The sequence below is a fragment of the Cervus elaphus genome, chromosome 4, assembly GCF_910594005.1.
Source record: "Cervus elaphus chromosome 4, mCerEla1.1, whole genome shotgun sequence".
Taxonomy (NCBI): domain Eukaryota; kingdom Metazoa; phylum Chordata; class Mammalia; order Artiodactyla; family Cervidae; genus Cervus; species Cervus elaphus.
In genome coordinates, this window is record NC_057818.1 from 58,212,996 (window position 1) to 58,239,783 (window position 26,788).

At 44.5% G+C, this 26,788-nt stretch overlaps 2 protein-coding genes and 1 non-coding gene across 3 annotated transcripts in view; 2 read left to right on the forward strand and 1 right to left on the reverse strand.

Annotated features, from left to right (window-relative positions):
- Positions 1 to 26,788, forward strand: part of LOC122691420 (putative protein ZNF720) — a 344,658-nt gene that overhangs the window by 258,073 nt on the left and 59,797 nt on the right. The window lies entirely within an intron of this gene.
- The window catches only part of LOC122692444 (thymosin beta-4-like), a 567,005-nt gene that overhangs the window by 16,496 nt on the left and 523,721 nt on the right, over positions 1 to 26,788 (forward strand). The window lies entirely within an intron of this gene.
- On the reverse strand, positions 15,438 to 15,510 carry TRNAG-UCC. Its single transcript has one exon. It is a non-coding gene; the product is annotated as a tRNA-Gly (tRNA).

A 26,788-nucleotide genomic window follows, 5' to 3' on the forward strand; every position in this document is an offset into this window, starting at 1 on the left:
GGTTGGATGGCATCACTGACTCAGTGGACATGAGTTTGAGCAAGCTCCAGGAGTTGGTAATGGACAGGGAGACCTGGCGTGCAGCACTCCATGGGGTCGGAAAGAGTCAGACACGACTGAGCAACTGAACTGAACTGATGATTAAAATAGGTAGCTGGTGGGAAGCTGCTGTTTACCACAGGGAGCTCAGCTTGGTGCTCTGTGCTGAGGAGAGGGGTGAAACGGAGACCACAGGAGGGAGGGCCAAGAGGGAGAAGATTTACGTATACTTCCGGCTGATTGATGATATCATACAGCACAAACTAGCACAACATTGTAAAGCAATTATATTCCAATAAATAAATAAATATATGTATATGTCTCAAAAGGAAAAAAAGCTAAACAGACTGGTCACCCGGTGGTGGAGAATCCATCTGAGACTGCAAGGAACAAGGGCTTCATGCCTGGTCCAGGAATACTCCACATGCTGTGGGGAGACTAAGCCTGTGCCCCACAGCTGCTGAGGCTGGGCGGGGCAGCTTGCTGTTTTCCATGGGAAGGAGGCAAAAGAAAGATGCTCACCACCGCTAAAGAATAAGAAATGCAGAACAAAGCTACAGGGATGTATCAAGACATGCCAGCCAGAAGAACAATGAGCCAAAAGCCCACTAAGAATATCATAAACGCTGAAGGGGCTTGAAGATCAGGGAACCTCCTACATTGCTGGAGGGAATGTAAGCTGGTGCAGTCACCTGGGTGGACCGTGTGGAAGTTCCTTAAAAAACATAACCGACTAACATTTAAGGAAATGAATTCCATGAAAAGTAGATTAATCAACAAATTGACAAGTTTTATAGTTTCTAATAAATCATCTGCAATTCTGAAATGACCAGCTTTGACCTAGCATTTTTAAATTCTCTAAGTTAAACATGTAAGAGTACACATACACTGACATATTCTTTCTTGGGTTTCTCACTGCTAACATGTTTACTTCAGATATTTATATCTTGTATTTAATGTGTTATATAAATCATATTATGTATATATCTTCAGATATTTATATATTGCATTCAAAGTATGGCAAAGCCATGAGAAAACAGTTCCTTTAAGCCTTACAAGACACATGTGCTAAGAATGATACAGGGTAAGATTTTATAAATCTTGGTTCAGAATTTTCCCATCATGGCTGTTGATTATTCTTTTTGTGACTTTGTTAAACTTACATTTGCTTAAATGAGCCCCTGAAAAGTTTTAACTAACAGGAGAACAAAGGACAATTGCAGCAGGTGAGTTTATGACTCTAGGTCCTCAGAGAATTCACAGCAAGCCTTGAGGGCCCCTGAGGAAGGTCAAGGCTAGAACCAGGCAGAGAAACTTCCAGTACTTGAGGTTCAGACCTAACCCTGGGTGAAGTGCTGTGGGTCCCACAGGCTGAGTGTGGAGGGGTCCATTCAAAGAAAGTCGAGCAAGATTCTGGTGAGCTCTGAGGGTATCACTGAAGGGGAGCCTGTGCAGTAGACCCTGGGGTTCAGCAAGACTGCTGGTCCCAAGGAAGGGGTCATCTAGGGCAGGTGCTCACAGGACTGGCTGGTGTGAGTTCAAGGACCTGCAGGTTGCCTGCTCCCCAGACAGACGCTGAGGCAGCAACTGCATCGAGCAGTTCAGGGGAGCTCTCAACAGTACTCTGTATGATCCTTCTTATTAGAACCACCACGATGTCCAAGTAGATAAAAATGAAAGAGGAGATACAACGTAGAAATAGTGGGAAACAATATGAAGTTATGAGAGGTTTAATGGCAGTAAGGAACTAATTTCTACAGATTTCATCCCCCTGTGCTTCAAATAGTTTATCATTACGTTACCTTTCCTGCAACCTTAAATAGGTGGGAGAGGTTAATGCTGGTGGTGCGTTAACCCTTCATTCATTCCACATCAATTGCCACACTGAAAAACCATTCACTTTTATTAAGATACATTAATTTTGCACAGGTGGAACAAAACCTTTTACAATTGTTGTTTGATCCTTGATTAAAATACACATTACAAGCTTCTAAAAACTGTCCTGTTTCTTTGATGAAATGATCTGAGAATGTGATTGATATGGTTTACAAAATGGAGGCTAATTTAGTAAACATGGATGGACATTAATTATATTAATATGACTTTTCCAGAGTTTTCTACACTTACATCAGATAGAAGAGGTGTCTTTACTTCAACCCTGCCAGATAATATGCATGATTTCTCTATGTAGCTGTTATAAAAATACCTTCGATTTTCATGAACTATCCTTGTTTTATGCTTAAAAAGCAACTGACATAATTATTGAAAACTTAGAGCAAACTTCTGTCTTACTTTGAATTATTCCCTGATCACTTACATCATGGTGACCACAGAGGTGTTTGACATCAGTGAGAAATACCTCCATTCAGAGGTTTAGTGTGTATATAACATGACTGTGTTCTTAATCTTATAAATTGGAGAATAAATGTAAATGATTCCCACTTCATATAGAAGGGCTTCTCTTACCATTGCGCAACAACTGTCAAAAACATAAGTTCATATATACAGTAGAAACAAATCACAGCATGTAGTAATTTGAGAGTTGAAATACATTCCTTTTCGTTCCTTAATAATCTCAAATAACATTAACATAAACAAGGATACATTAATAATAATTATACCTCTGCAAATATCCACCCCTTCATCTTGTGATCCATACTAACATATCAATTTTGTATGTGTTTTACTTATGGAATACTTGCTACAGTGTTTCTGCTTCGAGTAATTCAACAAAAGTGGTACTAATGAAATGCTTTCTAGTATGAATTCTCTGGTACTGAGTTACGTTTGATTAAGCAGTTTTCTACATTTTTCTATTTCATTCATGTACCTTTCCAAAGAAAACACTGGTTTTTTTCAAAATTGTATATTTAGGACCAAATTTTTTTTTTTTTTTATCACTGATTCATTTCTAGGGTTTCTCTGCAGTATGTATTCTCTGATTGTGAGTGAGGTGATGGCTGTGATGAAATTCTCAGCCACATTCCTTACATTTCTAACATTTCTCTGCAGTATGAACTCTCTGATGTCTAGAAAGACCTGAATTGTGGGAAAAGGATTTGCCACAGTCTGTACATTTATAAGGCCTTTCCCCGGTATGGATTCGCTGATGTTGAGTTAAATTTGAAGTGTGCTTAAAAGCCTTGCCACATGCTGTACATTTATAAGGTCTCTCCCCAGTATGGATTCGCTGATGTTGAGTTAAATTTGAACTGTGCTTAAAAGCCTTGCCACATGCTATACATTTATAAGGTCTCTCCCCAGTATGGATTCGTTGATGTCGAGTAAGAAGTGAATAACGGATAAAGGCTTTGCCACATGCTGTACATTTATAAGGTCTCTCCCCAGTATGGATTCGCTGATGTTGAGTTAAACTTGAACTGTGCTTAAAAGCCTTGCCACATGCTGTACATTTATAAGGTCTCTTCCCAGTATGGATTCGTTGATGTCGAGTAAGAAGTGAAAAATGGATAAAGGCTTTGCCACAGTCTGTACATTTATAAGGTCTCTCCCTAGTGTGAATTTGCTGATGTTGAGTAACACATGAACAGCAGATAAAGACTTTCTCACATTCTGTACATTTGTATAGTTTCTTCCCAGCATGGATTCCCAGATGTTCAGTTAAATATGAACTCTGATTAAAGGTTTGCCCACATGCTGAACATTTGAAATATTTTCTTCCTGTATGAATTTTCCTATGTCTACTTCGATTTGGTGAGTTACTAAAGACTTTTCCACATGTATTACACTTGCAATGTTTCCACTTAGTCTGAATATTCTGCTGTTGAATAAGTTTTGGAGACTGGTTAAAAACTTTACCATAATCATAACAATTATAAGTCTTCTCTCCAACATCCATATTCTTATAAGTATTAATAGTAAGATTTGAGCTTTGATAAAATATATTCCTACACTTATGATGTTTAGAATTGTTGTCTGAAAATTGATGTCCCTGTTGTTTCATGAGATATGAGTCTTGGTCAACATTATGCCCAGTTTCATTGCATGAAGAGCTTCTCATTCTATCAGGTATACGCTTGTATTTGTTGGCGGTAGAGCTCCTGATTAAGGCATTCCTCATTTTGTTACACTTGTAAAGTTGTTCCACACTAATTATACCTCCATATGTATTGACCAATGATGGTTGAATAAGGTCTCTCCCATTATTTTCAACATTACAGATTTTGCAACAAGGAGAAAATAGTTGCTGGTTGAAGAACAATAAATCCTTGTTAAAGGATCCCTCAGATTGATTGTATTGGGGATTTTCCCCCTCATGTTTAAGTTTCTGGTTTCCAGACATGTTTGAATGTATATTTAATACACACCTATGCTCAAAGTATAGGTTTGAATGAGTATTTGCAGTAGAGACTAGATGACTTTCCAAATTTTCCTCATTTCCCTTCAGAGAAGATGTATGTTTCAAGAGATGATGTGGATTTTTCCTGACAAATATACAGTTATCTGCAGATGTTGATGACTGAAAGTGGTCACCTGAAATTGGTTTTTCCTTATTTGATTCACATCCTTGATTTCTTTTGATGGGAATGTTTACTTTATGGGAAACTGTACCAACTTGGTTGTGTCCATCATAACATGCTCTCCGCTCTTTATATGCCCTCATAGATTCCCAGTCGTTGGTTAAATGTAAATTTGCAAGGTGAAATCTTTCATATATTCCTAGCTTTGCTGTTGGGAGTAAATCTTCTAAGCCTGGCTTTTGGGTCCTCAAACCCTGGGTGTCGTGAGAAGACACAGCTGAAAGATACCAAATAATAAGTTATTCTACTTACTATTCTTGGGGAATATAGTTTACAATTTACATAAAATTGGCATACACTTGGCTAGATTAAGCCTAAAACCGAGATAGAAGGAGTCAAGATGGTAGAGGATTCGGAAGACGTGGAGTTCATCTCTCTCCACAAAAGCATCAAGAATACATCTTGAAGTGGAAAACTTCTCACAGAGCCCTGCGGAACACGGGCAGAGGAACTTGGACACCTGAAAGGACAAGAAAGATCCCTGCTGAGCCAGGTAGGACAAGAGAGAGAAGGAGGAAAGGGGAGAGGAAAAGAAGCAGGATGGGACCCACAAAAACCTGGGGGGATCTGAAGAGAGGAGAGGTCTCCACATCCAGGGAAGACCCTCACTGGGGGGAGCTCAGTTGGGACAGACGGGGAGCCTCGTCCTCTGTGGGAAGAGAACACGGCAACCAGCGTGCAGGACAGAGTGAGACCTGTACGCAGGGTACTGACCCTTGCCCTGCCCACCCAGCCTGAGAGGGTGTCCTCTGATGCAGACAAGGGCTGGGTGCTGGAACGTGGGTTTCGGAGAGCAGACCTAGGTAGAGGACTACGGTTGGCCATAAGGAGACATCCTGAGTGGACAGGAGGGAGGGAGGAGCTCTGCAAATGGGATGCTTGTGGAGGAAGCCTGAACCACCAGAGAAGCAAAGTGGGGCTGCTGAGTGATGCCCGAAGGGAAGAACCTCCTTGCAACCTCTCTCCCCCTGTGCCTGTCCCTGCCTCTCCAGACACGAGAAATGGCTCGCAGCTATGTGGGTGATCTCATGACCCCCACAGCTGCTTCCTCCTCCCCATCCTCCTCCCCACCATGGTAGTCTCATGGGCTCCAGTGGCACCTTCAGAGCACACGCCTGTGGGTGGTCCCAATGTACAGGTGGTACTGAAACCACAGCTGAGCCCCAAGTCCCTGCCACTAAGCAAGAAAAGCTGAGACCTCTCCTTGCATCTGTACAAACCATGGTGTTACACCCCACAACTGGCTTGGTAAACTCAGCCCCAACAGAACATCTGGATGGAAATGAGGCTCTGGCAATCAAGACCAGTCTGGCTTTAGCAACTGTAGACTTTGTAGGCAGACACATGAAGCATTTGGCCCAGGTCACAGTCTACATTGCCCCCATAGCACCGCAGCGGGTCCAGCTCCACAATGAATGTACACCTGGGATATGACTACAGTGGATCTCTGCTGGTGACCTGGTAAAAATAACATCTAAGAGACACCAGGGTCAAGTGCCAGCATACCTATGGTTGAGGTGCGGCCAAGATCAATGCCTACATAGGGTCACACGAGAGCTCGCACAGCACATGAAAGATGACACGCAGAGCACTCTCCGAGAAGAACATCCCCAGAGGAGCAACACTCAGCGGCTTCCCTCCCAGGGGGTGTGCACCAGTTCCACTAGATCAGCAGCACCACAGATCAGAGCAGAGCTCATTTCAGATCTGGGGCCTCTGCTCCACCAATCAGGAAGCAGACCCCTCCACAAACAGTGACAGCCACAGAGGAAAGGTGAAGCGGCCCTCAGGATCCGGGCAGGCTCTGGTCACAATAGTAACAATCAACCCCCTCTCAAGGGCATAAGGGCACAAGTCTCTGGACCACCTCACCCACCAGGGAGCAGACACCAGAGCAAGAGGAACTAGGATCTGCAGCCTGCAGAACAGAGACCACAAACACAGAACATTGGACAACATGAGATGACAGAGGAGTATGGTGCAGAGGAGAAGTCAAGATAGAAACCTACAGGAACAATGAAGCGAGGAGCAGTTGAGCAGTGTCATGAGTAATTTTTGCTTGAATAATCAAATTTACAGACAAAACATTTTCACAAATGCTAATGCCTACTTATTATTTAACCCACTTACCACTCATGTTGTTATCGGAGCATGTTCTAATAGAGTAATGATATTGAGCTAGAACTAATCAGAAATAGATGGCATAAATGATAAAGTCCTGGGATGTTTCATAAAAAACAAGATAGATTTAATAAGCTAAGAGTTCTTAACAAATCAAATGAGAAGTGAGACTTGAAAAATATGGTGAGAACACAGGGAACTCTACTCAATGCTCTGTGGTGACCTAGATGGGAAGGAAATCTAATCAAGAAAGGAAATGTGTATGTGTATCACTTATTCTTTCTGTATAGCAAAACTAACATAACATTGGAAAATAGCATTTTTGGAACAGAAAAATTTCTTCTTAAGGATTTCTCTATATCATCTATAAGCTTAATAGTGAAGAACAATCAGAAAAAAGCACTGTGGGAAATGTTCTAAACTCCAGTGTCAGTAATTTGTTTAAAAACTCTGTGAGTTAAATAAATATATTAAAGCATTTTAGCATTAATGAATTGGGACAAATATACTTAACACATTTAATGTTAGTTCATATAAAAAAAGAGAAGACGTAACCTAAAATTCAGATTTGCATTCTCTCATTTTAATGAGGTGTCTTATGCAGTGAAGAAAGAATTTGACTATGATATTTCTAAGGTCATATGTGTAGTTTCCAGTGGACTGGAAATTATATGGTAGAATTCAAAAAACATCTGTCCCCAGTATTCCTAGAAGTTTGGCAATTTTTTCACAGCTCCACCCACACACTTCTGACTAGGGACAGAATCAGCACTTTTAAAAGGGCTTAATATAGTTACTCAGAAATATGCAGATTTCCTAAAATCGCCCCAAAATGGACGAGTTATCAGGTCATAGAGGTTGTTCCAGGCCAAGACAAGTATTTTGGTCCTAACTGTAAATATGAAAATTAATCACTGGAGAAAAATACACAAATGATGAAAAGAATCAGGAATGGGTCAGGAGATGACGCTCTATGACAGTGACAGAAATAAACCTAGGCTAATCCAAAATCATCTCCACTGAAGCAGATCTTCTCAAACCACATGACAAAATATGACTTCCTCCCCAATGCTTGTCCCTCTCACCTGACTTATCTGTTTCATCCATAGACACATACCTGGGTGTATGGCTGTCTCCATTCTCCTTACATCCCAGGGATCCTTCATTTGCTCCAGAAACTTGACCAGGCCCGGCTTAGAGACCACAAGACCTGTTCATCAGAAAAAGGAATATGTGTTTTCTGAGATATTCATCAATTTCCAATCCAATATGTATTCAGGTGAGAGAGAAGTCAAGGTAGAAAGTTAAAATAGCATTAAGAAAAAGAATTTCACCAAATAGTTTTTTGGAAGCATCTTTAAAAGACAAATGCATCAGAATCAGATTCTGATATTATGCTCAAGTTCTACTAAGGCAAAAGCAGTTAGTGGAATTCCGGTTTGAAGAGGAGAGTGGCACTATTTGATACAACAGAACTTACAGAATTACCACCTAAATGGTAAACCTAAAATGAAGTATACAAAGGTCAAGAAGCAACAGATGGAATCGTACATGGAACAGTTGACTGGTTGCAGATTGGGAAAGGAGTTCATCAAGACCGTACATTGACACCCTGCTGATTTAATTTCTATGCAGAGTACATCATGCGAAATGCTGGGCTGGATGAATCACACCCTGGAATCAAGATTACCAGGAGAGATATCAACAACCTCAGGCACACACATGATATCACTCTAATGGCAGAAATTGAAGAGGAACGAAAAAGCCTCTTGATGGGGGTGAAAGAGGAGAGTGAAGAAGCTGGCTTAAAACTCAACATTCAGAAAACTAAGATCATGGCATCCAGTCTCATCACTTCATGGCAAATAGATAGGGGAAAAGTGACAGATTTAATTTTGGGATGGGGCGGGGGCTCCAAAATTACTGCAGATGGTGACTGCAGCCATGAAATTAAAAGATGCTTGCCCTTTGGAAGAAAAGCTATGACAAAGACAGCATATTAAAAGCAGAGACATCACTTTGCCAACAGAGGTCAAAGGTATGGTTTTTTCAATAGTCATGTATGGATGTGATATTTGGAACATAAAGAAGGCTGAGCATCAAAGAATTGATGCCTTCGAACTGTGGTGCTGGAGAAGACTCTTGAGAGTCCCTTGGTCAGCAAGAAGATCACACCAGTCCATCCTAAAGAAATCAAACCTGAATATTCATTGGAAGGACTGATGCTGAAGCTCCAATACTTCGGCCACCTGATGCGAAGAGCCAATTCATTGGAAAAGACCCTGATGCTGGGAAAGATTGAGTACAGGGGAAGGGAGTGGCAGAAGATGAGATGGTTGAATAGCATTATTGACTCAATGGATATGAATGTGAGCAAACTCTGGGAGTTAAAGAAGGCTAGGGAAGCCTGGCTTCCTGCGTTCCACAGGATCGCAAAGAGTTGGACATGACTTAGCGACTGAAGAACAAGAAGGCAGGTTATATCAAGAAAGAAGGTTACTTTCCCCTGGAAAGTAGGAATCTTAACCTCTACTGGACAAAGCAGAAAATTCCAGGAGACATTCTAGAATGAATGAACCAAAACCCTGAGATTTTTGGAATTTTGGGGTTTTTGAGGGATTGTATAAGCGAGTGATCCTCACCCAAGCAGGCCAGATTCCCGTAGTTCTCTAACATCACGTCCCTGTACAATTCCCGCTGACCGAGGTCCAGGCATTCCCACTCCTCTTGAGTGAAATCTACGGTCACATCCTGGAATGTCAGCAGCCCCTGAAATACAAAGGACATAAGCCACGTGGACCTGGGAAGACTTCCTAATGTGACCCAAGATGAAACCAGTAAGAGAAATGGTTCTGATTTAGGAGAATGTCTGGTGTTACACAGGAATATAATTTTTATACTGCCGTATTTTCCACTGTATTTCTAACTCCAGGAAAAGAGAATGAGACATGATCCACAGACCACTACAGAAACTATTCTGATCTGGAAGAGAAATTATAAAACAATCGCATCAACACTGACTTATCTATTTTTGAGACTTGTACTCCTGTGACCCAGGATAAACTGTCTATCAAGAAAACCATGTTAGTCACTCAGTCATGTCTGATTCTTTCCGACCCCATGGACTGTAGCATGCCAGGCTTCTCTGTCCATGTGATTTTTCAGGCAAGAATACTGCAGTGAGTTGCCATTTCCTTCTCCATGGGAATCTTCCCCACCAGGGGATTGGACCCGGGTCTCCCACATTGCAGGCTGATTCTTCACCATCTGAGTCACCAGGGAAGCCCCCTATCAAGGAAACAGGAAATATTTTTAAAAAGCATGCTCTGATCTAAGAGTTCTGGAGTGGGGCCAATGTGCCACATTTTTAACAAGCTTATTTTAACTAGTAATGTTGAAAATTCTGACACATGAATGACCGTTCTGAAAAGCAAAGAGGTTGACCAGTAAGGTAAGAATTTATACTTAACATTGAATTTTAAGTGTTTTACAAAATTGACAGGTCTGATAGAATAGTACCCATAGCAGCAATCATCCTTTCAACTATTTAGTATATACTATATGTCTTTCTAAAAGTTTTTACAGGGTCTTGAATGCATCACATAAATAATATAAAATCAACTACATTGTTGTTCCACCGTTTTGCAAATATTTTAACAAACATTCATTAAATGACAAATCTTGAATTTGCTTCAGTTTATCTGAACTAAAATTTAACTAGTAAAACACAATTACCCAGGGACAACACTAAAAAAAGTGTATAGGAGTTTTTCTAGGGTCTTCCCTGGTAGTCTGAGCTCCCAAGTCAGGGGGCTGGGTTCAGTCCCTTGTCAGAGAACTAGATGCCACACCCACAGCTAAAGTTTGCCTGCTGCAACAAAGTCTCCCACATGGCTCCAAGATTCTGTAGGCTACAACCAAGACAAAACTCAGGCAAACATAAATATGTGTATTTTTTAAAAAGAACTTTATATAACTGGGGAGAATACCAAAACAAGTAAAAGAGAAACATTTTCATGCATACAGACATATATATTAAAATGAGACTATATACTTACAAAGAGTATTAAGGAGAAGTTAACATTCAGAAAACTAAGATGATGGCATCCAGTCCCATCACTTCATGGCAAATAGATGGGGAAAGAGTGGAAACAGTGGCTGACTTTATTTTGGGGGGCTCCAAAATCACTGCAGATGGTGACTGCAGCCACGAAATTAAAAGACGCTTACTCCTTGGAAGGAAAGTTATGACCAACCTAGACAGCATATTAAAAAGCAGAAACATTACTTTGTCCACAAAGGTCCGTCTAGTCAAGGCTATGAATTTTCCAGTAGTCGTGTATGGATGTGAGAGTTGGACTATAAAAAAAGCTGAGCAGAGAAAATTGATGCTTTTGAACTGTGGTGTTGGAGGACTCTTGAGAGTCCCTTGGACTGCAAGGAGATGCAATCAGTCCATCCTCAAGGAAATCAGTCTGGATGTTCATTGGAAGGACGGATGTTCAAGCTGAAACTCCAATATTTTGGCCATCTGATGTGAAAAACTGACTCATTTGAAAAGACCCTGATGCTGGGAAAGATTGAAGGCAGGAGGAGAAGGGGACGACAGAGGATGAGATGGTTACATGGCATCACTGACTCAATGGACATGAGTTTGGGTAAAGTCTAGGAGTTGGTGATGGACAGGGAGACCTGGAGTGCTGCGGTTCATGGGGTCGCAAAGAGTCAGACACGAATGAGCGACTGAAATGAACTGATTCATGTTCAGTTCAGTTCAGTTCAGCTGAGTTCATTCATATTCATGTCAATAAAATCGATATTCATGTCAATAAAATCAGTTCATGTTCAGTTAATCGAGATTCTTTTTAATGGGTTAAAATATATACATCTGCTTGTGGATGATATTCTTTGTATATTTTAAATACACAAGGGTGCAGACATATACAATGGTATGAGATAAATTAGAGCTCTTGGTTCTGAAACTTTAATTTCTTGAAAAACTGGATCATTTTGTTGAGCTGTATCTTAGACATTCAACACAGGTGAAAACAGACTAGCACCAATAAGATTGTTGCAAATATTTTTATAAAAAAATGCAAAAATGTGAGTAAGACTTTGTCTGTGATATGAGCGTGGAGTGTACTGGAAACATCACACTTGGGCTTGAGTGATGAAAACTCCCACTCCCAAAACCCAGTATCGATCATCAACACAGTGAGTGTTCATTTTCCAAAGCAAAGAGAAACCAAGAAGATGTGGAGTTTCTCCATTAAGTGTGAGGGTTTTCACATGTTCCTCATTCCATTTTTCCACAGCCTTGTTTAAAGACAGAGGGAAAGAAAAACGAACTCTATAGCCTGATAATCTCAGAGAAATCACCAGAGCCAGTGGACATCATCTGTCATGGTTAAATGCACGGCAGATGCAGTATCAGAACCTGGGCATTTCGGAAAAAATAAGGAATTTATAACTTGAAGTGACATAAAAAATATCAGTTTTATGCAAAATTCATTGCATATAAACTTCCTCTGTTTTGTATCCTAACAATGTTGTCACGCGAGTGTATGTTCCTGGGTTCTTTGTCTCGTCACAACGAAAATTTGGAGTGACGGACATTAAAGCCCCTTGGCGGGTCACAGCTCTCAGAGGACAGACCGTGTTATAGCTCTTAAATAAATCAGTGTGACAGCTCTATTTATTTAGATAATACCCGGAAAATCCATCTTCGAGTTGTGAGGACAGGTCGATCCAAAGACACGAAGAGAAGATCGCCCCATCGCGCGGGGGAGAGAGAGAGAGAGAAGAAGGAAGAGGGCTTTGACTCCTCTTTTTACCTGTTTCTCTGCCCCTGGGTCTGTCTTATGTAAATCGGGCCTAGGCAGGCGCGTTGTTTGTTTTACCTGAGGTTCTCATTCCAGTCGTCGGACCTTCCTTTGTTCTATTTTCGCGGGCTTTCCCTTCCAGTTCTTTTAGCCACTGCCATTTTGGACTCTTTTTCCCTATTCTAACTACCTAACAATGTGTTTCACTACTAAGTCTTAGCATTACAGAGGACAGTATCTCCTAGTTTTCTTTTTACTTATGAGCATTTTTTGAAAAATTCTGGATCACTGAGTTTATTCAATATATAAGGGCATTTTATAACTCCTAAAGAGCTGAAATTGCATCCATATGTAAACTCATCACGGCATTTCCCCTAGTTCCCTAAGATCCCAACACCGAACCACATCCCAGTGCGAATCTCGGATACCAGTGCTTCTCACAAAGGGAATATATAGACCCGTTGAAAGTCGCTAATTCATGTTGAGAATTCATCATGCTCCATAGAAAGCCAGGATACAGACAAGGGAGACAAGATTCTGCGACTCAAGAGAGAAGTGGTCTAAAGAGCCAGGCTTCACTATGATAAGAAGAAAAGGAAAAAATAAAGAAGTTGATAACAAACACCCAGGCACAAAAGTTAGAAGCAGAGACCTAAAGGTTTGCAGGTTCTCAGTCCAGGCATTTCAGGAAGAAAAGCAGACACAGCCCCAGACCCAGGACAGGACACGTACCTGAGAAGCTGCCATTTCCTCCTCTTCTTCCTCCTGCTCTGCGTCTTCTCTGGGGATGTTACATCGAAAACTCACATCTGCATTTGAGAAAATACCTTCAAAGGCATCCATGCAGCTGTTTAACCTGCAACTGCTGCAGGGAAACAGAAGAAGTTTTCCTGTTTCCCTCACCCTTTTCTGAGCTCCTTTCGACTTTCTGTGTTCCCAATCTGTAGTGGGGAATCAAGACTAACCTGATAATGCTAATCACATCCTGGTGCTCTACCCTATTTGCAGATCGTCCGGGCTAGTTCTTCTCCTTCGTTTTCGAGTTACAGAGAACAGTTCACGAGAGACAGTGGACCCTACTTCTGGACTAGCTGACCCACCCTAGGAGGGCTGTGAAAGAAATGTAAGAGGAAGACCCGCATTCAGAGCCCTGAGGGGAAACCTCACACCTGAGACCTCAGGAAGGGAGGGTTTAGGGAGGGAACTTCTAGAAACAAAGAAGGTCAACCTGATTCCCTGGGGAGGGGCTCTTTCTAGGATGGGTGTGGTGGTCCACAGCCTGCCTGTACCCTTGGGGGCTGGGAGGGGAGAGGTGAGTGTTTGGTCAGAATCACCTGGGGGTCTTGGGTTCCTGCCAGGCTCTACTTGCAGAATTCTTCCCAAAGATCTCCCCTGTCCTTAGTTTTTTTTCACCCGCCTCTGCAGCCTGGGGACACAGGTTTTCACAAAATGATTTGCTTTTTGTGACCACCTCTCTGCAGGCGTGGCAGCTCCAACTTCAGAGACCAGGAGCCTGGAAGCATTTCCATCCCCGCTTTCTTGGAAAAGAAACCAGGGGCAGCAGGAGGCCTGGCGTGTTGCAGTCCAGGGCGACTGAGCGACTGAACTGAACTGAACTGAGCAGGACACGCTAGGTTCACAGTGCGTATGGGCTGAGCCAAATGCCTCTGAAAACGATGCCCTAAATGCTATCTGATGACCAACCAAGGAAGTAATGATCGGTGTTGTCATAAGTTACATCACACATGAATTAACACCTGAGAATGTTGTTGCTCTACTTCCTGTGTGTGTTTTCCTAGGTTTTATGAATCAACTGCTACAGTTCATTCTCTGCTCCATTTAGAGAGCTCTATTTTCCCACATCTTTAAAGTACAATTGAAGAAGGAATTCATAGGGCCTGGAGTCCATCTCAGGCCTGTCTGTGCTGATCGTGCGTGGCCACCTCTCCAGTGGACTCTGAACTCTGTGCTTAGCGCCTGTGGGAATGACAATGGAAGGATAAGACCCCCCTCTGGGCAGGGGAATCTTGAAGAAGAGAAAACAGACACTAATCACCCCTGCCTCTGGACACTATCTATCACAATGTAAGCACAGGCTTATCGGTTATTAACTATTTGGAATGTAACTGCGGGCTTATTGATTATTGACTGTTTGAACACATAACACGTGAATGATGGGGTTACTGTAGTTGTATTTACCCTTCCTTTGTTTATGTAAGTCTCAAGGGAATTGGGGTAGTGGGTTTGGACACGTACACATGGGGTATAAAAGATTTTCATAAATGCTGGACGGGGTCCTTGGCTAAGAGGAGACTCTGCCTTGGGCCCGCCGGTGTAATAAACTGCACTCCACTATCTGCATTGTCCTTGTGAGTGAGTTTGTTTCCCTGAAAGCGTGGCTATAACATTTGGTGCATTGGGCGGGAAGCTCCTCACTTTGAGGAGACCAGTCTCATTTGATGCCACCCCGAGGCTTTGTAGCTTGAATCTCCTAGAGGGGGGAAGGCGCCTCGCCCCTCTGGAAGTATTCAGCCTTTCAAAGCCCGGTTTCTTCGCTTTGGCAGGTAGTGAACAGCAGCAGCAGGGAACTGAGCGCTCAGGTGAGGAGGAGCCCACCCAGCAGGGTGGAAGAGGGGGCCTGATCACCCCCCTGGAGGGACCAGAAGGGAGCCGCATAGGAAACTGGTTTTGGTTGGTGACAATAGCTGCTCGGCACTCAGGCCGACGGCCGTGCCAGGGATGAAGAGAGGGACTTAGGGTTCAAGAAGGCCAGTCAGGAGGTGTGTCCACGCCGCCCTAGGGAACGTGCCGAGCTGTCGCCACAGGTTTTTCTTTTTCTTTTCTTTTTTTTTAAATATATATTTATTTATTTATTTGACTGCATGAGGTCTTAGTTATAGCACATGGGATCTTGTTCCCTGACCAGGGTTTGAACCCGGGCCCCCTGCATTGGAAGCACAGAGTCTTAGCCACTGAACCACCAGGGAAGTCCCAGGTTTTTCTTTTTTTTACAAAGAGGATATTGATTTCTGCATGCTCGTATTCTGCCCTCCCCCAGGAGGTACCCATCTGCTGTGTGACCCATCATCTCCCCTGCCAGTGGAGACAGGTAAATTGGCTTCTCAGGAAGGCCCTGGGACGTGGGAATCCAGAGGTAAGAAAATGGGAGGAAGGCCACTGTATTGGAGAATATGATTAAGAATTTTAAGAAAGGATTCGATGGAGACTATGGGAAGAAAATGACACCCGGCCGGCTGCGTACCCTTTGTGAAGTCGAATGGCCTTCAGTGGGAGTTGGCTGGCCACCAGAGGGAACTATGGACTTAAATCTCATAAAGGCAGTCTATGCTAGAGTTACGGGAAAGCCCGGACACCCTGATCAGTTCCCGTACATAGACTCTTGGCTGGGAATAGCCCAAGACCCCCCCCAAATGGGCCCGTTTTTATGCTCATGGCGGGGAAGGAAAAATCTTGATGGCTCAAAAGATAACCAAAGATGAGAAGGAAATTTTACAGGACCCTGAAGGAGATGAGCTTCCCCGACCGCCGTATTGGATGATGGTTCTGCCAGCTAGTAACACCGTGGCCACCGGAGGAAGCAGCCAGGGACCGGTAAGCCTCCCGGACTCCTCAGGGGTCCCGACAGCTCCACAGGTTGTAGAGCCACCCTCCCAGCAGGCTCCAACCTCAACTGGAGGGGCAATGAGCCCACCGGACTCTACCACCCCGGATGCTGCTCCTACTTTCCCTAAACTCTACCCTCCACTCCCGGTAAGTACTCCCGGACGACGGGGAGGAACCACTGGAATTAAACAAAGGCTCCGCTCTGCAAAAGAGCCAGAGGAAAAAATACCCTTGCAGATGCCCTTCAGAGAAGTTCAGCAACCCCCAGTGATAGGGGAGGATGGTAATTATCACCAAGCTCCTGTAACCTATTACTATCAGCCCTTTTCATCAACTGATATACTGAACTGGCAAAAACACACCCCCTCTTACTCGTTGGAACCCAAGCGTATGACTAGACTAATGGAGACTATTTTCCGCACTCATCTACCAACCTGGGACGATATAATGCAATTACTATCATCCCTCTTCAGTACAGAAGAGAGATACAGGATCAACGCTGAGGCAAGGAAATGGTTACAGGAGATGGTCCCTGAGGGCACTGCTAACCCAGAGAGGTGGATAGAACAAGCCTTCCCCACTGACAGACCTAACTGGGACTATAATACAGAGGAGGGAAAAATCCAATTAGAAAGATACGGGACAGCGATTATACAAGGGCTTAGAAGGGGAGCCCGGAGGCCGATGGACATGTCTAAACCGGCCGGAATAGTTCAGAAGGGAAACGAGTCACCCTCCAAATTTTACGAGAGGCTTTGTGAGGCCTACAGACTCTATACACCCATAGATCCAGAAGCTACGGGCTCCCAGATTGTTATAAATTCGTCATTCATCTCGCAAGCATTTCCTGACATAAAACGAAAGCTTCAAAAGACCGAGGGAGTTCTATCCATGTCTAGCTCTCAGTTGATTGAGATAGCAGACAAGGTGTTCCTGAATAGGGACACGGAAATAGAAAAGAAATACGAGAAGAGGTATAAAGACGAGCAGAGGAGAACAGATGAGAGGTTTGCAATGTTGGCTGCTACGCTTGGAAAGTCTTCCGGAGACTTTTCCACCACCAGAGCAAAGAAGACCCCCCTAGCTTCGAGGTCAGGACAGCCCTCCAACCGGTCCCAACGGAGGCCACGGGCTCCATTACAGCCAAATCAATGAGCCCGATGCCGCGGGTTTGGTCATTGGAAGAATGAGTGCCCAGAAGGAAGAAGGGAAAATAAATCCCTCCCAGTTGCAGAACTCACTAACATAGAGACTGAATAGGGACGCCGGGGCTCAAAGACATCAGGTCCCTGAGAGCCCATGGTAACTTTAAAAATTGGGGACCAAGACATTGACTTTATGGTGGACACCGGGGCAGAATTGTCTGTGGTAACTAAACCAGTGGCGCCACGGTCTAAAAGGACTGCTGCTGTAACTGGGGTTTCGGGAGAAGAAATGGTTAAGTCGTTTTGCCAGCCCAGAAAATGTCAGATGGGGGTCACCAAGTGACTCATGAGTTCCTCTATATCCATGAGTGCCCAGTACCCCTGCTGGGGAGAGACTTACTCTCCAAACTGGGAGCACAAGTGACTTTCTCTCCTGAAGAGAGGTCCACTTTTCGGGTGGGCACAACAACCTACTTACTCTCCCTCTCTGTGCCCCCTCAAGACGAATGGAGGCTACATGAGCCTCCTGGAGATAAACAAGACCAGGCAACAGAGTTGGAGAGAAGGCTGACTCAGCTGTTCCCTGAGGTCTGGGCCGAAGATAACCCCCCTGGGCTAGCTAGACACCAAGCCCCTGTAATAATAGAACTCAAACCTGGCGCAACCCCAGTGAGAAAGTGTCAATACCCAATACCCATAGAAGCCCGAATTGAGATTCTGCCTCACATCAACAGGCTAAAACAGGCAGGCATCCTGGTGGAATGTCAATCAGCCTGGAACACACCAATCTTGCTGGTAAAAAAGGAAGGAGGACAAGACTATAGGCCTGTGCAGGATCTAGATTGGTCAATCAGGCCGCTGTAACTCTGCACCCGACCGTCCCAAACCCCTATACCTTACTTAGTCTCCTCCCACCTAAGACAAGGATCTATACTTGTTTGGACCTCAAAGATGCCTTTTTCTGTATACGCCTAGCACCTGCATCACAACCCATCTTTGCCTTTGAATGGGAGGACCCCATCGGAGGCAATAAGCAGCAGCTCACCTGGACTCGCCTCCCGCAAGGATTCAAAAACGAGCCAGCCATCTTTGGAGAAGCCTTGGCCTCGGACCTGGAACCTTTCCAGCCTGAAAGGCATGGATGTTGGCTCCTGCAATATGTGGACGACCTGTTGCTGGCCGCTGAGACCTGGGAAGAATACTGGGAAGGGACCCGAGCGCTCCTCCAATTGCTGGCAGAAGCGGGATACCGAGTGTCCAGGAAAAAGGCACAAATCTGCAAGGAGGAGGTAAAGTATTTGGGGTTTGTCTTAAGGGAAGGCACAAGGTTGCTGGACCAATCTAGAAAGGAAGTAATTCTGAGGCTCCCCACGCCTAAGACTCGGCGGCAAGTCAAGGAGTTCCTAGGGACCACTGGATTCTGCAGGATTTGGATTCCAAGGTACTCTCAAATAGCCCAGCCCTTATTTGAGCTCCTGACAGGGCCTGAAGAAAATCCTGTAAACTGGACTGAAAAACAGCAGGAAGCCTTTGAGGAGCTGAGGCTAGCAACCACCTCCGCCCCCGCCTTGGGATTGCCAGACCTCACCAAACCATTCACCTTGTATGTGACTGAGAAAGATAAAACAGCCATGGGGGTTTTGACTCAAACCTTGGGAACGTGGGACAGGCCAATAGCTTATCTTTCAAAGCGACTTGGTCATGTTGCCACCGGTTGGCCTGGCTGTCTGCGGGCAGTGGCCGCAGTCGCCTTACTGGTACGTGAGGCCACAAAGCTGACTTTTGGCCAGGACGTGATCGTAAAGGTCCCACAGAAGTCAACACCCCTTCGAGGAGACCCCCACAAATGGCTGTCAAATTCCCGGATTATTCAATACCAGGGACTGCTATGTGAAAACCCCAACCTCCGTATTGAACCTTGCCAGGGTTTAAGCCCGGCAACGCTTCTCCCAGTGGGAGAAGGAGGACCCACTCACAATTGCAAGGAAGTCTTAGACGAGGTCTATGCTAGCCGTCCAGACCTCCGAGACAGGCCAATTTCAAATCCTGACTGGACTCTGTATACTGATGGCACCAGCCTGGTAAAGCTAGGACAGCGACTGTCAGGCTATGCTGTAGTTACAGAGAGGACTGTTATAGAGGCCGGCCCCTTGCCACAACACTGGTCAGCCCAACCAGCAGAGTCATGGGCCTTAGTCCGGGCACTGCAGCTGTCAAAGGGCAAGAGAGTGAACGTCTACCCTGACCCCCGGTATGCTTTCGCTACACTCCACGTACATGGGGCGCTATACCGGGAGAGAGGCCTTCTAACGGCCAATGGAAAGGACATTAAGAATAAGGAAGAGATCCTGATTCTGTTAGACACTGTCTGGAGCCCCACGGAGGTAGCAGTCATGCACTGCCATGGGCACCAGAAGGAAGACACCCCACAGGCTTGAGGAAATAGGCTGGCTGATGAGACCGCCAGGCGAGCAGCCGAGGACAGGAAAGAATCCGGGGAAATCCCCATGAGGACATTTGTCCTAGCTGAGCTCCCCGAGCTGGCCCTAGACTCCCCAACATACACCAAGGCTCAAAACCAGCTAGCTGAAGCGGAGGGAGCCACCAAAACAGAGAAAGGATGGTGGGAACTGCCAGGTGGTAAGCTACTAGTGCCTGAAAGGATGGCCCCCTCTCTGGTGAGCCAAGCTCATCGTATGACTCACCTAGGACATGACAAACTGGAGGACTTGATCCGAAGGTATTTTCTGGTTCCTCGCCTCTCCTCTCTATGTAGAATGGAATCCCAAAATTGTAACGCCTGCTCTCAGATTAACGCTGCTCCAGGGTGCAGACCAAAACCCCCAGGCTTCCAATTAAAAGGTACCCCTCCTTTTGAACATCTGAAAGTGGCCTTCGCTGAGATGAAGCCATATCGTCATTTTCATTACCTGTTGGTCTTGGTATGTACATTCTCGGGATGGGTGGAGGCCTTCCCCACCCGAACTGAAAGAGCATCAGAAGTGGCTCGGAGCCTGCTTAGGGAGATAGTTCCTCGATTTGGATTCCCCACCAGCATAGGATCAGATAACAGGCCAGCCTTCATATCGGATCTGATACAAGTAAGTAAAGCCATGAATGTAAAATGGAAGTTACACACTGCCTACCGGCCTCAGAGCTCCGGAATGGTAGAACGAACTAACTGGACACTAAAGGAGACATTTTCTAAGTGGATTATAGAGACTGACTGTTCCTGGGTGGATTTACTTCCCATGGCCTTGCTCAAACTCAGGATGACCCCACAGTCCCATGGCTACTCTCCCTATGAAATTGTGTATGGGAGGCCTCCTCCCATAATAAGACAGGTAACAACTGATATACTTCAGGTAGGAGGAGACGGGATATCACAGCAGATGGAACAACTAGGTAAGGTAATTAATCAAGTAACTAAGTTTGTGCAAGAAAGAATACCGTTCCCCTTGGGGGAGCAAATGCATGAGTTTATACCAGGGGACCAGGTATGGGTGAAAGACTGGAAACATGACTCCCTAGCCCCCCGGTGGAAAGGTCCTTATACTGTTGTTTTAACCACTCCTACCGCAGTTAAAGTTGCAGGCATTGCCCCTTGGATCCATCACACCAGAGCGAAGAAGGCATACAACACTGACCCGGAAGACGCTGAGTGGACCACCCAGGAGGACCCCACCGACCCACGGGGAACCAAGATCATTCTGAAGAGGAAGAAGAGAACGAGATCCCGGACGAGCCCTCTACAGGATGGAGCTGGGTAAACGACTCCTGCTGCTCGGCCTCATCAACGCAATTCTGAACCTGACCAGTGTTCCTGCACAGGACAACGTCTTCATCTCGTGGGCACATTCCTACGCGAACTTCCACAACTCCTCCAACTGTTGGGTATGTGGGGCCATGCCCCTGTCAGTAATGGACAGACTCCCCTGGTGGGTATCGCCACTCCATTATGGGGAGTTTATACCACTGTGTTCCTTCTTAGAGCAACAGAAAGGAACTTTTCTCTCTCTCACCAATCATAACCTTTCTTTGCTCTCCTGGTGTAAAAAGAAGCCATCAATGGGCCACGGACATAGGGTTACATTTAACATGAACACCAGCCTTATGGAAGTAACAAAGGCTTATACCTCATATATGAAAAATAAAAAGGAGAAGGGTTCTCTTACAAAAGGGGGACAGGCCTCCCGGTACCTTGAGCAATACTACCAGGCCTGGGATGAATATTTCTGGATGACTCCTGAGAAAGGACAGTTGATTACCCCTGCTACTATTTGCTGGGAACAAAAAGAACAGAAAGTTGGATTTGGAGACCACCCCCTAGACCCAAAAGAATTAAAATATATGGGTTATTTGCCCCCTGAACAATGTAAACAAGTCTTGGAAGTTACCTATCACCCCAATCAGTCTGTTCAGTGGCCCGGTTCCGACTGGAAATATAATCCTGGAATCCGCTGGGTAGCCCCCAATGGGACCCAGTGGCTCTGTGGGCTTAACTTATGGCCATGGTTACCAGTTGGCTGGGTGGGGCATTGCACATTAGGATTTGCTTTCGCCCATGGCAGTATTAAGCCTGGCCTACACCAGCCTCCAGTAAACCTGCCTTATTTGCATGCAAGATGGACACGATCTGTGTTCCAATGGTATGACTATCTTGCTGCCTTGTTTGTACCCTCTGTAGGAACAACAGATATCATGGTTAAGGTAGAGGCCTTAACTAATTTCACTAAACAGGCCCTCTTAGACAGTACAAAAGCCATTCAAGCTTTGAACGAAGAACAAATTCAGATGAGGAAGGCAGTAATTCAAAATAGGATGGCATTAGACATACTCACAGCAGCCCAAGGAAGGACTTGCGCCGTAATTAAAATCGAATGTTGTGTGTATATCCCTGACCTGTCTGGAAATGTATCTACTGCCTTGAAGGATATGCAAAATCAAGAGAAAGCCATGTCTAATGAAAATATTCCCTTTTGGACTTCAGTTCTGTCCTGGGCAAAGGGAGACTGGTGGAAAACCATTGTAACTGTTGTTATAGTACTCTTAATCATACTGCTCTGTGGGCCCTGCTTCCTACAATGTCTTGTGAATTTTGTAACCCAGAGGTTGATAGCATTCTCTCATGTGGGTGACAGGACGGCTAAGGTACAATATCTCAATAAATGATGCTCGTTATGGAAACTAAGAGCATCAAGAGGGGGGAATGAAGAAGGAATTCATAGGGCCTGGACTCCATCTCAGGCCTGTCTGTGCTGATCGTGCGTGGCCACCTCTCCAGTGGACTCTGAACTCTGTGCTTAGCGCCTGTGGGAATGATAATGGAAGGATAAGACCCCCTCTGGGCAGGGGAATCTTGAAGAAGAGAAAACAGACGCTAATCACCCCTGCCTCCAGACCCTATCTATCAGAATGTAAGCACAGGCTTATCGGTTATTAACAATTTGGAATGTAACTGCGGGCTTATTGATTATTGACTGTTTGAACACATAACACGTGAATGATGGGGTTATTGTAGTTGTATTTACCCTTCCTTTGTTTATGTAAGTCTCAAGGGAATTGGGGTAGTGGGTTTGGACACGTACACATGGGGTATAAAAGATTTTCATAAATGCTGGACGGGGTCCTTGGCTAAGAGGAGACTCTGCCTTGGGCCCGCCGGTGTAAAAAACTGCACTCCACTATCTGCATTGTCCTTCTGAGTGAGTCTGTTTCCCAGAAAACGTGGCTATAACACAATGAACAAGGAAAAATTAAAGATAGAAGCATATTCATCTTTCTCATATTATATATTCTAAAAAATATTCAGTCTGCATTCACCAGTACCAACTTTGTAGAAGATTTAGTTTCACAGCAGAAATGAGAATAAAGTTTAGACATTTCCCATATACCTCCCATATATGTCGACATGTGGACAATCTCCCTACTTAGCTTTCCCCACCAGAGTGAGCATTTGTTACCACTGATGAATCCACATGGGCAGTAAATAGATAAACTCTCTAGTTTACCCCTGTGTTCCTCTTTTAGGAATGTGCACTCCATACCTCTAGATAAATGTTTAATAACATGTGTCCAGCATGACAGTTTAACACAAATTATTTCATGTTCCTGAAAGTTCTCTAGACTTAGGATATTCATAGCCCCTCCTTTGAAACCCACAGTAATCATGGACCTTTTAAATCTCTTCTATATTTCTTACTAGATTCCCAGGTGACTGAGTGGTAAGGAATCTGCCTGCCGATGCAGGACATCCAGGTGATGCGGGTTCAGTCCTTGGGTCAGGAAGATCCCCTGGAAGAAAAGATGGCAACCCACTCCAGTATCCTTTCCTGGGAAATGTATGGACAGAGGTGAGCCTGGCAAGCTACAGCTCCTGGGATCACAAATACTCAGACACAACTGAGCACACATAAGAACATTTACCTACACCAAAAGTCATATTGTAGAAATCCTACCTTTTGTAGCATTTTCAAATGGGCTTCTTTCACTTGGTAATGAAGGAGGAAACAGACAGAGCTGAACTCCGTCTTAGGCCAGGCTGTGAGCATTAGGCTACACGCACGGTCACCCTCCCAGTGGACTCTGAACTTTGCGCCCCGGTGTATATGGAAATGGCATACCAATGTAAAATCAGATTCCACCCCGGCCCCCCGATAAAAGAGCCTCAAGACTTCTACTTGGACTCTGTTGCCTAAAAGAATATGTTAATTATCTCTGTAACAGAACAAAGTGGTGAATTCCATTCTGTTTATTGGGATATGACCACAGGCCTGTTGATAAATATCCACTGTTTATTTAGTCCTGTGGCACAAGAATCATGGGTTAACTTTGATCGTATCTCTCTTTTACCTTGTCCAGACTAGTTTCAAGGAATTGGGGAGGTGGGTTTGAGCAAGTACACTTAGGGTATATAAAGTTTTCACAAAAACTGTTTGGGGTCCCTGGCTAAGAGGAGACTCTGCCTTGGCCCCGCCGGTGTAATAAACTACACTCCGCTATCTGCATTGTCCTTCTTAGTCAGTTTGTTTCCCAGAACACATGGCTACAACAATCAAATGCATGGAATGATTGTCAATGTATTTTATGTCTTGAATGCTTAACATGCAAAAGCTTAAGAACTACCTCTGCGCCTGTATTCCTGCTCAGTAAATAAGTTCATCAATACCATTTTTTAAGTTCCATACATATCTGTTAAGACAATATTTGTACAAATATAGAGATCAGACGTGGACACAGCAGGAGAAGAAGAGGGGGACCAATTGAAAGGGTACCATTGACATATGTACACCACCATGGGTAAAACATTGGAGAAGACTCTTGAGAGTCCCTTGGACTGCAAGGAGATCCAACCGGTCCATCCTAAAGGAAATCAGTCCTGAATATCTATTGGAAGGAATGATGTTGAAGCTGAAACTTCTATATTTTGGCCACCTGATGTGAAGAACTGACTCATTTGAAGAGATGTTGACACTGGGAAGGATTGAAGGGAGGAGGAGAAGGGGACAACAGAGGATGAGGTGGTTGGATGGCATCACTGACTCAATGGACATGAGTTTGAGCAAGGTCCAGGATTTGTTGATGGACAGGGAGACCTGGCATGCAGCAGTCCATGGGGTCACAAAGAGTCAGGCACGACTGAGCAACTGAACTGAACTGATGGTGAAAATAGGTAGATGGTCGGAAGCTGCTGTTTACCACAGGGAGCTCAGCTTGGCGCTCTGTGCTGACCAGAGGGGTGACATGGAGACCACGGGAAGGAGGTCGAAGAGGGAGTAGATTTATGTATAGTTATGGCTGAATGATGATTTCACACAGCACAAATCAGCACAACATTGTAAAGCAATTATATTCCAATGCATATATATATATATATATATATATATATATGTCTCAAAAGGGGAAAAAAGCTAAACAGACTGGTCACCGGTGGTGGAGAATCCATCTGACACTGTGGGGGGGAAATGGCCTCATCCCTGGTCCAGGAATACTCCACATGCTGTGGGGAGACTAAGCCTGTACCCCACAGCTGCTGAGGCTGGGCGGGGCAGCTTGCTCTTTTCCATGGGCAGGAGGCAAAAGAAAGATGCTCACCACCGCTAAACAATAAGAAATGCAGAACAAAGCTACAGGGATGTATCACCGCATGCCAGTCAGAACAATGAGCAAAACGCCCATTAATAATATCATAAACGCTGAAGGGGCTTGGAGATCAGTGAACCTCCTACATGGCTGGAGAGAATGTAAGCTGGTGCAGTCACGTGGGAGGACCGTGTGGAAGTTCCTTAAAAAACATAACCTCCTGATATTTAAGGAAATGAATTCCATGAAAAGTAGACAAAACAGATTAATCGACAAATTGACAAGCTTTACAGTTTTTAGTAATTCATCTGCAATTCTGAAATGACCAGTTTTGATCTAAGATTTCTAAATTCTCTAAGTTAAATGTGTAGGAATACACATACACTCACATATTCCTTCTTGGTCTTCTCACTAACATGTTTACCTTCAGATATTAATATCTTGTATTCAATGTGTTATATAAATCATATTATGTATATATCTTCAGATATTTATATATTGCATTCAAAGTATGCCAAAGCCATGAGAAAACAGTTCCTTTAAGCCTTACAACACACATGTGGCTAAGAATTATACAGGGTAAGATTTTAGAAATCTTGGCTCCGAATTTTCCCATCATAGCTTTTGCCTATTCTTTCTGTGACTTTGTTAAACTTACATTTGCTTAAATGAGCCCCTGAAAAGTTTTAGCGAACAGAAGAACAAAGGACAATTGCACCAGGTGAGTTTATGACTCTAGGTCCTCAGAGAATTCACAGCAAGCCTTGAGGGCCCCTGAGGAAGGTCAAGGCTAGAACCAGGCAGAGAAAATTCCAGTACTTGGGGTTCAGACCTGACCCTGGGTGAAGTGCTGTGGGTGCCACAGGCTGAGTGTGGAGTGGTCCATTCAAACAAAGACGAGCAGGATGCTGGTGAGCTCAGAGGGGATCACTGAAGGCGGGGAGGGTGGGGGGGGGGGGGGCTGTGCAGTAGACCCTGGGGTTCAGCAAGACTGCTGGTCCCGAGGAAGGGGTCATCTAGTGCAGGTTCTCACAGGACTGGCTGCTGTGAGTTCACGGACCTGCAGGCTGCCTGCTCCCCAGACAGACGCTGAGGCAGCAACAGCATGGAGCAGTTCAGGGGAGCTCTCAACAGTACTCTGTATGATCCTTCTTATTAGAACCACCATGATGTCCAAGTCAATAAAAATCGGAGAGGAGATACAACATAGAAATGGTGGGAAATATATGAAGTTATGAGAGGTTTAATGTCAGTAAGGAACTAATTTCTACAGATGCCATCCCCCTGTGCTTCAAATAGTTTATCATTACGTTACCTTTCCTGCAACCTTAAATAGGTGGGAGAGGTTAATGCTGGAGGTGCGTTAACCCTTCATTCATTCCACATCATATGTAACATTGAAAAACCATTGACT